Source organism: Myodes glareolus, chromosome 11 (assembly GCF_982192425.1).
Source record: "Myodes glareolus chromosome 11, mMyoGla1.1, whole genome shotgun sequence".
NCBI lineage: Eukaryota > Metazoa > Chordata > Mammalia > Rodentia > Cricetidae > Myodes > Myodes glareolus.
Window position 1 is genome coordinate 77817824 of NC_142036.1, and position 14508 is coordinate 77832331.

General features: G+C 43.3%; 1 long non-coding RNA gene and 1 pseudogene across 1 annotated transcript; both read left to right on the top strand.

Annotated features, from left to right (window-relative positions):
• The first annotated feature begins 10925 nt into the window (after positions 1 to 10925).
• Positions 10926 to 13684, top strand: LOC148120541 (uncharacterized). Its single transcript, XR_015739259.1, has 2 exons — positions 10926 to 11381; positions 13089 to 13684. It is a non-coding gene; the product is annotated as an uncharacterized LOC148120541 (long non-coding RNA).
• LOC148120542 (Nuclear RNase P) lies at positions 12119 to 12326 on the top strand (annotated as a pseudogene).
• Positions 13685 to 14508: the final 824 nt, after the last annotated feature.

Consider the following 14508-nt stretch of genomic DNA (forward strand, 5'->3'; position numbering starts at 1 on the left):
GCTTTCTTGCCTCTCAAAGCCTACCACTGAGCCAGACTCTAAAAGATCCTTCAGCAATAGTTCTGACTTTGATACCCATTGGAATCATCCTGAGTTTCTACTAAAGAGATTTTTGGGGTCTGTACACTGGGCACAAGAATGTTCTTCTGATGCCGATGCGACAGATTCAGAGAGCTTGAGAAAAGCTGGGCCGGAGCCTCACCCTCCACCACACTGCAGATGGAGCAAGGGAGCAGGAGTGTTGGCTATCACCTCTACTCAGGCCTTCCATCAGAACTGGCATTTTACCAAGATCCCTGGGTACCTTTGTGGCTTATTACAGTTATAGATGTACTGCTGAAGACTGTAGAATGTTTTTAAAAGCCCTGATGCTTACCTTGGGGCTTGCTCTCTTCCTCTGAGACACTACTTAAGAAGTTTGTGTGTGTGACCCAGGCACGATTTTACATTTTTCTAGGCAATTGTAATGTTCAGACAAGCCTGTGAGCCACTGACTTTTAGATGATCCATTGATGTTCTCTTGCAACACACCAATTTATGTATGTTCTTCCAGAAAGGAAAAAGTTCACAATATTTATTAAGTTGACAACGAGAAGAAAGGGCGGAAATGGCATGATATGTGAGATGTCCGTTTTGATCAAGATATGCTTCCATAAAGGGCTAAGGAATAAAGCGAGATCAAGAAAAATCATTTTTAATCCCAGTAAGCACAACTGCAGCGCAGATCTGCTGAGCCAGCAGAGGATCCAGGCAGGGAAAGACTTCCAAATGATTGTTTGTCCTCAGTCTGAAGGGCTGCACTTTGCTCCTTCCCACTAGAGCACTTAGCTCTTGTCTCGTTTTGAATTCTATTAGTTGCATTACTTTAGACAGCTAGTCCAGTTCTTGGGACTTCAACTTCCTTAACTGAAAAATCAAGAAGAGTCTCAAGTTTACAATACGTGAGGATCAAACTGGATCCCACATGACGTGCCCAGTTCAAGCTAGGGACCTGGCAAGAACACAGTGAGCAGTCTACTTGGGAGAACGCCTCAAACTGACATCTTCATGATTAGGTAATAATACCCATCTGTAATACCCTCCTCCCCACCTGCTAAGACCGGTTTTGTCTGGGAAATGTGCTTGACCTTCTACGGGGAGCCACGGACCTACTTCTGCCAGCCAGGGTGAATCAAGGATGTGTCTAGACCAAAGAGCCTGGTGCTTGAAAGTTAAGCATGCAAATCGTTTCTCAGAAAGGTTTCCTGCAGCTTCCACAGGCTGTAGAGTCACCAGCAGGCAGCCCTGCACATCTGACTGTCACCAGAAAGCTCAGGCTGGGAAGCCAGGCAGAAAGACTAAGTGTGGCCTTTCAAGCACTATTTGCTCACTGGAAGAGTGGGTGGGCTGGAAAAGGCAAATACTTCCCAGTCCCCTGAGCACTCTCAGAACCTAGGAAAGAGAGAAAGGGAGAAAGAGATCAATGTGAAAGGGTTTGAAAAGGTTCCTCTTCTAACAGAAGCTTTGTCATGTTTTAAAAGTGCTCAGAGGTATGTTACAACTCGATGTCAATATCTTTTATATACTGATGAGATACTTTGGGGAAAATAATTAACTGTCTGCAACTGGTTAATTAAGAGGTGCTGTAATCCCTTGGCCTGAAGCATTAAGTGAGTCTAGCTGATAAGATGGAAATTGGCAAATAATAGGATAGACAGGACACAAGGGGACACTGTGTCACTCGCTTAGGAATTTGTTTTTCCAATGAACAGATGAGTTTGGCAGAGAATATTATGGGTGGGTCCTTCTTGTGGCCCAATTACAGTCAGGCAAATGGGATTTCACACTGTTTGAAAAGAGCAGATTCCATTCTGCTTTCTCTTTTGTGTGTGTTACTCACTGATATCAAGGAGCAGGTTAGTGCTGACATACGACTTAGAAGTGCCATCTGGCAGTGTCCACAGAGTCCTTTTGTACATTTTAAAAGATGTCATTTCCTTAAAACAAACACAGCCATTGCCCTTGTGCTAGCCTGCACTGTATTTGGGGGGAAGCTGGACTGGACAGCAGTTACGTGTCCCTCTGGAAATGAGAAGTCCCTGCACAGCCTACACGTGATCTTTCACTCACCCCCCTTCCTCCCTGTCAGATCAAAGGGAGATTAGACGCCTGAGAATCTGTCCTTCGCACTAAGGGTGTGGCTCAGTGGTAGAGAACTTGTGTGCGTGGGTGAGGCCCTGGATTCAAACCTACTATTGCAGAGGAAGGAAGGGAGGGGAGAGATAGAGAGAGACAAAGAGAGAGAAAAACAGACAGACAGACTCTGAATGCCTCTACAGCGAAGGTACCAGATTATTTTCACGTTTAAAATGGAGGAACATTTCCAAGTACAAAGATCTGTCTGCTCACCTTCCCACAATACCATGGTACTTTAAATGCTAGAAAATGTCTTCTCACACTTAGACCTTCGTCATCAAGAGACTCCCTTTTTTGTCCAAGAATCTGAGTGGACTTACTCATGCCCACCATAAGACCGTGACATAGAAATATGGGTGAGTATATATTCTCTCATCCCATCCCATGTTACTTGCAAGTTTTTTTGTGGTGAAATGACAAGGAAATGATATAAACAAGTAAAGAGGGGCATAGTCTAAGAACACAACTGGAAGATTAGATTGCCCTTTAACCTAAGCAATGAAGCATTTGAGTGGCCTTCTCTCTGACCTAAGCTACTTCTGCGTATTGCCATGATTAGCAGGGCTATGCTCACTTGGGGCACACGTCAGAAACAGCACCAGATCTACTCAAATGCAATTCCAAGAAGTAGCACTGGAACTACATTTTTCCCTAATAAGACACTCAAGTGAATTTTACATATTCACAAGTTTGGGAAAGACTAATCTGTCCAGGTAAGTACGTCATAAAGTAGGTATTTTGCTTATCTAGTTTATCTGTTCAAGATCTCTTTGGCATCTACAAAGAAGAGAATAAAGCCCTGTGGCAGTTTGAATAAAAAATGGCCCCATAGGTCCATAGAGAGTGGCACTGTTCGGAGGTGTGGCTTGGTTGGAGGAAGTGCGTCACTGGGGTTTGGGCTTTGAGGTCTCAGATGCTCAAGGTAGTTCCATTGTCTCAATCTCTTCTTGCTGCCTTTGGGTCTGGATATTAAACTCTCAAGTGCCTCTCCAACACCATGTTTGCTTGTGTGCTGCCATGCTTCCCTTTATGATGATAATGGACTAAATCTCTGAACCAATTAAATGTTTTCCTTTATAAGAATTGCTATGGTCATGGTATGTCTCTTCCCAGCAATAAAACCCTGACTAGGACAGTCCCTAATGTCATTTATACAAACATCTATTACACTAAACCCAATCTACTAAACCCATAGGTCTACTTGGCTATACAATACAAAGTCTGTCTAACTTCCGCTGGACAGAGAAGATTGTCAGAAGCTTGCACTAAGCTTTACGGGGTATTAGGCATGCATCCTATCTCCAGTGCATGCCATATTAACCGACAGGTTGCCCTCAGCTCTTGAGACAGTGATGAAAGGAGCTCTTTGCTAGAAGGAAGAGTGAAGGGAAGGCTGGAGAAGACTGTGGGAAACAGAAGAGTATGTCAATCAATTGATGTGGTCTTCCCTGGGGAAAGCCGCCTCCCCCTTTCCCAGCTTTCCTCAGTTGCCTATAATTCTCTGTGCAGGGTTGAGGCCACACGGGTTCTCTTTGAGGTTACACTCTGCTCAGTTTGGCATGTTCATTGATGCTATCTTTGTTCAGTTCATTTTAGGCAGTCACGCTGGTGAGATTTTATGGGCGTAGCTTCTGGCATTATTGGCAGATACAGTTTCACAGCAAAATCTATGGTCCTCTGGCTCTTAGAATATTTACATCCTATCAAGGTCCTTCGGGTACCAGCCCTTTAGACATCTTCACGGTCCAGTCAAGATGCTACCAGCAGCGAAGGAACTACTGAAAAAGATCTGAGGGCAAAATGAATTCTCCACTGTGTACTTTTCCAGTTTTCAGAGTCAGTGGCCCTGTAAGCCTTGCTAGACAGGATTATCTCCATCAGAGTCTGGTGGGTCGACGCCTAAGTTATCAACTGACATATGCTGTCTATATACACCCACAGCCTCTGAGGACATCCCCTCATCTGCAAAGTTTCTTGAGCCTTAGGTTCACAGACACAAAAACATGACCTTATTATTTTACAGTTCTGCCCATTAAAACTCTGATCCTGATCTCAGTAATTTAAAACTGAGGCACTGACAAGACTGCATTCCTTTTGTGAATACTAGGTTGGACATTCCTGGAATTTTCCACCTTCCAGAGGTGACCAGCATTTGTTTGATCCACAGGTCCCACAGTCTGACTTCAAGGCCACATATCAAAGGCAAGGCATTACTGTGACATACTCCTGTGATATACTCATACTTCCACTGATAGAGACCCTCATAACTACATTTGGGCAATTTGGATAACCAAGCATAATTTCCCCACTGTAAAGCCAGTTGGGTCAAAGTCACTTCCATCTGCAATATTAACGCCTCTCTGTAGTGTAAGGTGATATATTCACAAGTGTGTGGGGGTGGGTAGGGAAATTATTCTGCCTACTGCACGGGAGATGTAGGACCCCAAGTCAGGTATGGCAACAGATATCATAAATGTCACACATCCGTTTGGCTGCAAATAGGAAAGAAAATGCAGTGATCAAAAAAGCAAGAGGGATTGGAGCAAAGTAAGGTGCAGATCACAGAAAAATCATGACTTATCCCACGGAGAAAGGGATGCAGTAAAGGCCAAGCTTGCTTTTATGGGGCACGATTTGTATCGCGGCACCAGTCATGACCTTAAAAGAATAAAGCATCCCAGGCACATTGTCCCTATTCGACACTGTGCAGTCCTGCTACCTCTTATCCATTTTCCATTATCAGCAGCCTTTCTTCTATCTTCTGTCTGCCATCTTTTTTAATACTATTATTTTTTTCTTAAAAGACAGGTAAAAAGACAGGTAAAAATGTACCATTGAGAAAAGGTTGTGTTGTAAGACATTTGCAGACTGTGTGTGAAAATGTATTGTATGACTGGTGTAATAAACGCTGGATGGCCAATCGCTAGGCAAGAGGCAAAGGTGGGACTTCCAGGCACAGAGAGGACTCTGGGAAGAAGAGAGGCTGAGTAGTCAGCCAAATGTGAAGGAAACAGCATAGTAAGTACAGAGAGATGAGGTAACAAGCCCCGAGACAGAACATAGATTTGAAAATATGTGTCAGTTTCAGTTCTAAGAACTAGTTAGAAACTACAAACAAACCTAAGCTAAGGCTGAGCTTTCGTAATAAAGGGTCTCTGTGTCATTATTTGTGAGCTGTCAGCCCAAAGAAAAATCTGAGTAAAGGGTTGGCCTTGGTATTGTCTCCTGAGATTCATTTCATATATACATTGAATGTTGACAGAATGAGGAGAGGGTTGTAACCTCAAGGGTATCGCCTTTACTTATCTATGAAACTTGTTGAAAAGTGTGGCATGTACATTAGCACATCTTTGACAGGGTATTACATTGCTATGAACCCAGAAACATTAAGATATAGAGAGATGAGATAAGGAAAGTATCAGAAATTTACCTCTGGGGAACAATAGGAGGCCAGTCTGGCATCCACAGACAAACCAATCACTATAGAATTAAAACTAATACTACTAGGGGAATTGGCTGGCTCCTGGTGCTATATACGAGAAGCTGGATCTTGTACCAGTGGCAGTCCTGTCCTGAGCGGTTCTGTTCCTCCCAATTGGAGCAGATTTCAGCGTGTGTGCACTTCTGTGCAGAATCCCTCATGTGTGTACTCCTGTGTAGAATCGCTCATGACCTCAAGCTGCCATTCTCTGCCTCTAGGTCAAACATTGCTTTCTAATGTTCACTGTTCTTAACTTTTGTATTAAGTTTATTTTTTAAAAAACCTTTCATCACATTTGTTTATGAACTGTGAACACACGTGTGTTCACGTGTGGAGCTGAGAGCACAATTTACAGGAGGTGGTTACAGCCTTCCACCATGCGACTTCCAGAACCAAAGCTCAGGTCACCAGAATTAGTGTCAGGCACCTTTACCTGCTGAATCATCTCTCTAACCTTAAGTGTGCAAAGTTGGAGGAAGGAAAGGGAATGGGGAAAATGACATATTTATATTTTAAGTAAAAATAAATGAATAAATTGCAATGATACACATCAAATCGCAGTATAGTACAAAATATAAACTAGGCAGAAACATGTAAAAAAAAAAGTGGATCACCATGTCTTTCTCTTTCCCTATCTCACTTTCTCTCCCTGAAATGACCACTCAGTGAGTGTACCATTCCAGGCCTTTTTCTATGTGTGCATTTGAACATGTAAGTCTATCATTTTGAATTCTTATGAACTTATTTTTGACACTTAGCATATTCTTAGAATATATGTAGTCCAAATGCATTGCTTAAATGTCTTCATAGTACTCCATGGGGAGAAGTATCCTATAATTTAACTCATGCATAAATACTTAATTGATTTCAAGTTTTTTTTCTGAAAAAAAAATATTTGATTATGTCTCATTCTACAACATCTCTAAAAAATTGTGTAATTGCTTCTACAAAAGAAGGTAAAAATTCTGGGTAAACCAAGGATGTTTAAATTATGGGTGCCATGTTACATTCCTACTATCAATAAATCAGAGTTCTGTTTTCTCCATACTCTTGAAAAAGTTTCTCCATACAGTCTACAAAAAGTCTATATAATATTACCTCTTTGGATGCTATGGGAATAGTGTCTAAGGATTTACTTGACTTTCTTTTACCTGATCACCCACAAGATAGGACATCATCATTTTTCTTATAATTTCTCTGTATCGTTTTCTTCCAAAAGCGTTAAGAATACTTGCAAGACAGCTATAGCCATTAATGGGCAGTGGAGGACACAGGTGTTCCCCTGGGATGAAGTGAACTGAGAGCGTAATTAATTGAGCAGTGAGGCAGAACCATTCATCAGATTCCTTGGGAGCCTCTTCCCATCCCGGGGAAATCATCAAGAAGCCCCTGGGAGGTCTGTGTTTATTTGGCAAATAATCATGTTTGAGAAATACTTGGGTTTCTCTAGCTTTTGCCTTGTGGATGAAATACTAAACCACAATTTCTGAGACTAACCCAGAATTTCATAAAACAGATAATACAGAGCTTAAAATCAGTCAGCCCAGAGTCCACACCTGTTATGAATGTGCTGGAACAAATCACTAACTTTCTGATAAGAGTGCTGCTGGGATGGCTGTAAGAATTCAATGTGGAAAGCACAGTGGTTATCATTCAGGAATTCTGAGTTTACTTTCGTCTGAATAGAGCCCAGAATACCCCAGTCTGTCCAGGAGAAGCTGACAGTCTGGCTCTGATTGAACTGTGGACGAGGCCCTTCTTCTTGGTTTCTATCATAGTTAGGGTTTTTATTGCTGTGAAGACACTATGACCATGGCAACTCTTTTAAGGAAAACATTTAATTGGGGTGGTTCACTTACAGTTTCAGAATTCGAATCCAATATCATCATGTTGGGGGAACATAGTGGCATGCAGATAGGTATGTTCCTGGAACAGTAGCTGAGATTCCTACATATTGCAGACAACAAGAAGTCAACTGTCAAATGGGGCAGTATCCTGAGCATAGGAAACCTCAAAGCCCACCCACAGCTGCTTCCTCCAACAATACCAAACCCACTCCAATAAGACCACACCTCCTGATTGTGCCACTATCTTCGGGGATCATTTTCATTCAAACCACCACAGTGTCTGATCAATCACCTGACTGTTCTGAATGATGAATTTGTTGTTGTATTTTTTTCTCCATCTTAGGCTTCAAAAGATATTCCTGAAGGATGTTTCTCTTCCTAATGTACCATCAACTCCTTGTAATAAAACCACTTCATCTTCATCTTTGGATTTTAAACCTACACACCACTGGACCATATAAGTCCTTCTCCAGCTTGATTTTCCTTTGTGCATCATAAATCAGTCAATCACCACCCATATTTCTGTGCCCCACTACATTCTGCCTGTCATAATTTCCTTTTCCTGGAGCAATGAGCAGATAGTGCAGAAGAGACTAACAGGCTAGGAGGAACCCAGTGTTTACTTATCTATGTCATGTAAGCTATACAGTAAGAAGGAGATAAAGTTGCCCTAAAACAAAAGCACATTTCCTACTCCTATGTCACTTTTTCCTGCCTATTAGCTCCTGGCACACTCCCTCCTCCCAGAGCTGTAACAGTTTGTCAGTGTATAGAAGTAACTCTCCAAGAGTGCCTACTAGATAAATGAGAGCAAATATCCCTTTCTAAAGAAGCAAGAAATGAGACTAAAATTTTCCACTAACTCCACAGGCCTGAGATCAAGTCTAAAACTCACATAAAATAAGCCAGACTTTCACCTTTTTAGATCTCTATATCTCGGTGATTTCTGAAGTGTATGTACATATGATCGCCAGAGTCACCGAAGTGTAATGTTCAGCATTCTCTTTTCATTAGGAAGTACCCTATCATAACTTTCTCCTTTTATTACTATGATCATCTATTAAATAGTCATAATAATAAGGAGGATAAGCGTAATATATGTCACACAGTGAGTATCTGTATTAGGAAATTAGTTCAACTGTTCAACCTGGATCAAATCACAGTGACTGGGAGCAAGATAAAAGGGCACGTCTCTGCTTACATTCTACTGAGCTGATTCTGCAGAAGCAGCACCCCACAGGTCTGGCAGAGATACACCTCTGCTTCTTTTTGCTACTCCTTAGAATTTGTTCTTGTCCTCGTGATCAAAGTCAGCATCCCTTGCTGTCACAGTCATGCATCAGCTTATGGGTTATCTTCAAAAAATGGTGCCGGGAAAATGAATTTAGACCCAAATCTATCATCCTGCCCAACAATTAGATGCAAGTGTATCAAAGACTTCAATCTGAGATTCTAAAATTTCTAAAAGAACACATAGGTAGTATCCTATAAGATACTGGTGTAGGAAGGAATGTTCTGAATAGGACTCTATATTTCGGGAATTAAGATCAAAATTACTGACAGGGATCTCAGAAAACTAAAAGTTTCTGAGCAGCTAAGGAAACACTTAGTTGATAAAATGCTGTGGGATAATATAATGCTTCTGTACACCGTGAATATGTTTTAATGTCATTGGTTTATAATAAAGCTGATTTTAGCTTATAGCAAGGCAGAATAAGGCAAGGCAGGAAAGACAAACTGAAAACACAGAGAAGAAGAAGGGTGGATTGAGGGAGAGAGGGAAGCCAGTTTCCAGAGAAACAAGACATGCTAAAGGACAGGTAAAGCCATGCATCATGTGGTAAAATGTAGACTACAAAAATGGGTTAATTTAAGTTGAAAGAGCTAGTTAGTAATAAGCATGAGCTATATGCCAAGTATTTTGTAATTAATATAAGCTTTTGTGTGATTATTTGTGACCGTGCACCTGGGGCAGAAAAGCTCGGCCTCTGTTTATAAGAGAAGAAGAAATAAATCAAACGAGAGAGAATCTTTTCTTGATATACAACCTACCAAGGGTTAATTTTCAGAATATACAAAAAACCTCCCAAAATTATCTCATTAAAAAGGGGGTTAGGAGTCTAAACAAAGAGTTCTCACTAGAAGAAATAGAAAAGGCCAAGGAATATCTCAAAAGGTTTTCATCATCTTTAGCAGTTAGGAAAATTCAAAGAAAAATAACAAGGAGTTCAATTCACCCCAGTCAGAATGGCAAAGATCAACAAAACAATTGACAACAAATGCTGGGGGAAAAGATGGAGGGAAAAGGGGATCCTCATTCATTATTGGTGGGACTGATTGCAAACTGGTATATTTTCAAAAACACTAGAGGCAAATCTATCATATGACTTCGCCACTGGCATATACCCAAACCACTCAATGTTCTACTTCACAAATACTTGCTCAGCCATGTTCATAGCTGTTCTATTCACCATAGCTAGGAGTGGAAACAATCTATATGTCCTACAACTGATGAATGGATAATGAAAATGAGATACATACATGCATACATGCATATATATATATATATATATATATATATATACATACACACATACTCTGGAATGCTATTAGCTGTGAAGAAAAATGGAAATCAAATCATGAACTTTGCAGGTAAATGAATGGAACTAGAAAAGATCACACGGAGTGAGGTAACCCAGACCCAGAAAGACAAACATTGCATGTCTTCTCTCATTGGGGATTCTTCAGATGAGAATACATAGTCTGTAGTAACTACGGAAACCAGGAAAGTAAAATGAGATCATTACCAGAACAGGGAATTTGGAGAGCAATAGAGAGGGGAATAGCAGGGTACAACAAAACTGATCAGGAAAGGAAAGAAGGCACTCTTTAAGGAGGGCAGTGAGGTAAATACAGAACAAGGGAGAAGAGTGTAAAGCCAACCAACAGGATACAGTGATTTGATAGGGGAGTTGGAAACGGAACGTTCTTCAAGTGCTATAAAAGGCACTCACATGTCAGGAGGAACCCAGAGTTTTCTAATTGGACTTAACACCCTCTCATTTGGAGGAAAACGATGCCTGGCACTGGTAACCTAGACAAATTCTTGGGACTAATGAGGTCATGAATCTCAAAAGAGAATCTACTACAGATGTTTTGCTAAACTAGACCAGCATAATTCCTAACTACATTTTCCTTCTTATACTTATACCCACAGATAAGTGTTACTCTCACCCCTCCTCACAGAAGCCTCTCTTTACAGCAGATGGAAACTATCACAGAGAACCACAACTTGAAACAACGCTAAGATTAATGGGTCATGGGATGCCCAACTGACACATCGGCATCACAGGACCCTGTATATATGACTCAGAGTAGATTGTGGAAGAGGGGGTTGAAATAGTGTAAGACTCAGTGTTGGGAGCCACCTGGAGGCACAGGTGGTCCTGCAGTTTGGAGGTAGCCATGTGGGGCTGAGCAACCCTGCCTGCACCCTTGCCTGCACATGCTCAGACCAGCAGAATGGCATTAACCAATCAGGACAGCGTTCAAGCCGCTCCACCGTTTAAAAGCAGATGCCTCGGGACCCTACTTCCTCTCTCTAAGCTTTCTCTCGTCCCTGCTCTATCGTCCCTTCCCCCAATTTTCCTCAAGGGAATGCTCCAAATAAAGATGTGACCAGAGAAGGAATTCTCGTTTTTGGTGGCGTTCATTCCTGCGGGACAGGATGGCCCCCCGCAACTGGTGCTCGAAACTCCGGGACGCTGAGGGACCCTGACAACTACGCCGGGGGACCCTGAGAAAGCCCGGGAGAAAAAGCCAAGATCAGACACCAGCACAGAGAGCCTTGAATTTCAGAACTCTGAGAACATGGAGCGGTGAGTGACGTCGGTTAAAATCCCCAGAAAGGGGAGGAAAAAAAAATGTAAAAAGGAATTTCAAAGGATAGGCCTAAATAGAAAAAAAAATACAAAAAAAAAAATCAAAGTTAAGGTATCTGAAAGAAGGTACAGAAAGCAACGGGGAAGAAAAATCCCTTAAGTTCAGTGCAGGAGGAATGTAAACAGCAGCAAAAAGGGCGAGGTTTACGGTTGGGAGATCCGCGGCTTCCTCCGTGCGTACTCGCTGATAAGAGACTTGGAGGCAACAGTCTCGTAGGGAGGCGAACTTGATCACTGCCTTCCCTGTTCTTAAAGAGCCACAGAGCTTTTGGAGGTGATTTTCGCCTAATTTTGTTAAGAGAGCTCAGTCTCTGGCTCTCACGTACAAAAAACTTTAATTTTGACAAGCTGCTTGATCGTGCTGAGAGTGCTGGCGGCAGCCGGCCCGCCGTTGAGCGGTAATGCCTGATTAGAAACACGGAAGTGGGCCAGGCACGGTGGTGCACACCTGTGATCCCAGCTACTCAGGAGGGAGACGTAACCAGTTGCTGGCGGGGAGTTTGCCGGAGGCCTACGAACAGCCAGGTTGCCATGGCGACGGGCGGGCTAAAGTCCGTGTGACATCAGAGGCCTTCTGGCGGGGCTATGGTTTTTGGAGGACTTTTTCAGCACCTGAGCGGACTCGCCTGACTGAGGCGGAAGCTGCGTGGTGAGCAGCGGCGCCATAGAAAGCAGAGAGGAGCTGAATCGGCTCTGCGGAAAAACTGTGTTTCCATAGCATCATGGGCGGGCGGAGATGAGTTCCCAGAGAACGGGGCTCCGCGCGCGGGCAGACCGGGCCCTCCACGGGTGGGCGGATGCCCCCCCCCTCGCCGGAGCTTGAAAAAGACTCACAGCCGGCGGTGCGAATTCAATGCCTGAGGTGAGGCTGAGGTACAGTTCGCAGTTACGGGATAACCGGCGAGCCCGCCCACGGCCCGGGGCGGAGCCATGCCTTCGGGCCATGCGGAGCGCGCCATTATGGGCTTCAGAGGCGGAGCTGTGGCAGCCGCCGCCTCCGCTGCTGCCGCCCTCAGTCAAGGTCGCCAAGAATTTAGTCAGATAAAAACATTTGTCGCCAAAAATTCAGTCAGATAAAAACATTTATCCCCTAAACAACGTCCCTTCGTCAGCAGGAAGTAGCCAGATCGATGCTACGCCCATTCTCCCTTAAAAAACTGGTCGTGATTATCATAATAAAGGCATGTTTACCTGGTTACTGTATCCTAGGTAACAAAGAAAGGCGGACCTTTTGCCTGAGGCACCTGGTGAGATAAACAATGCTCTACCTAGAGGTTTTTCCATCTGAATAGGGGAGCTGGAGAGATGGCTCAGCGGTTAAGGGCATTGCGTGCTCTTCCAAAGGTCCTGAGTTCAATTCCCAGTGACAACTGCTTTGGTTTTTAAACAATAGAGGGGGACTACACTACCAGTGACAGCTTCCCCCAGAGAAAGGATTTCTCTTGCATTCTTTACACTTAATTTTTAATTCAAAATTTTGCTGGTACAGGCAAACAAGATTTGCTTTTTGAAGCAGAGACCTACAGGTCTCTAAGTTCAAAACCAGCCTACTTCCAGTACTGATTGTGCTGAATTTTTACACTGAGAGTTTTTAATACTCTTAAATGTTAATTTGGGAGGAGAGTTTTGTTTATGTTTTTCTAGGAATGCTGACATACATCTGGATGCCAGCGAGACTGACAAGAGAGATAAAGAAGATGACCCAGTGGATGCTGAGTGTCCTGCTGTGGAAGATTCATGCGGAGGCAGCAGAGATGACCTTCTGGGCGGTGCCAAGAGCAGCTGTTTCACACCATCGACTTGAGCAACACCCTGTGCAACCTCTTATCTCTTACTCTACTTTGCCTTTTCCTTCCTTAGGAATGGGTGGGAGCAGAGATATCCTTGGCATGCTGCGTCTAGGTGGGGACCAGATTGGAAAATAGTTTTGCCTTATTGCTCTTAAAGACAATAATTAGGGGGAGATGTTGGGAGCCACCTGGAGGCACAGGTGGTCCTGCAGTTTGGAGGTAGCCATGTGGGGCTGAGCAACCCTGCCTGCACCCTTGCCTGCACATGCTCAGACCAGCAGAATGGCATTAACCAATCAGGACAGCGTTCAAGCCGCTCCACCGTTTAAAAGCAGATGCCTCGGGACCCTACTTCCTCTCTCTAAGCTTTCTCTCGTCCCTGCTCTATCGTCCCTTCCCCCAATTTTCCTCAAGGGAATGCTCCAAATAAAGATGTGACCAGAGAAGGAATTCTCGTTTTTGGTGGCGTTCATTCCTGCGGGACAGGATGGCCCCCCGCAACTCAGAATACAAGATGTCTCTTGTAAAATCGTCTTTCATATAAATGGCTGCATAAATGAGGCCTAAACAGTGACAGTAAAAAAAAAGACAACTAAGATGCATGGGTGGGGGAGTTCTCATTGGATTCCACCCCTAGACAAAGAACTACAGGCCACTAATAACTGCTGAGAGAATTGATCTCTCCCTGTGTAACATGAAGGGCCGGCTTGTTGGGGTTTCCGTCCCACCCGGTACCCCACAACCGGCAAATCCCAAAGAGAAATCACACACAGGACTCCATAAGGTTATAAACTGATTGGCCCATCAGATCAGGCTTCTTGTTAACTCTTATAACTTATGTTACCCCATTATCCTTATCTACATTAGCCACATGGCTCCGTACCTTTCTCAGCTGGGCAAATTACATGCTGCCTCTTCGGTGGTGAAGAGGTGAGCAGGAGTGACAGAGGGAGCTTCCTAGAATACTCCCAGTCTCTTTGCTCCACCTCTACTTCCTGTCTGGCTTTCCTGCCTATACTGCCTGCCTGGCCAATCAGCGATTTATTAAAATATGATTGACAGAATACAGATAATTCTCCCGCACCATTTCCCTCTTTTTTTTTTTAAACAAAGGAAAATACCCATAATACATTTGTTGGGAATGTGGGCGTAGTATTTCAGGCTACTTCCTGCTGGTTGGGGGCGCTGATAATCTTATGGGGACCTAAAGAAAATTTAGAGTTATAATCAAGTTCTGACTGGAGTATCCTGTGAGTCTTGATCATCTCAGGCAA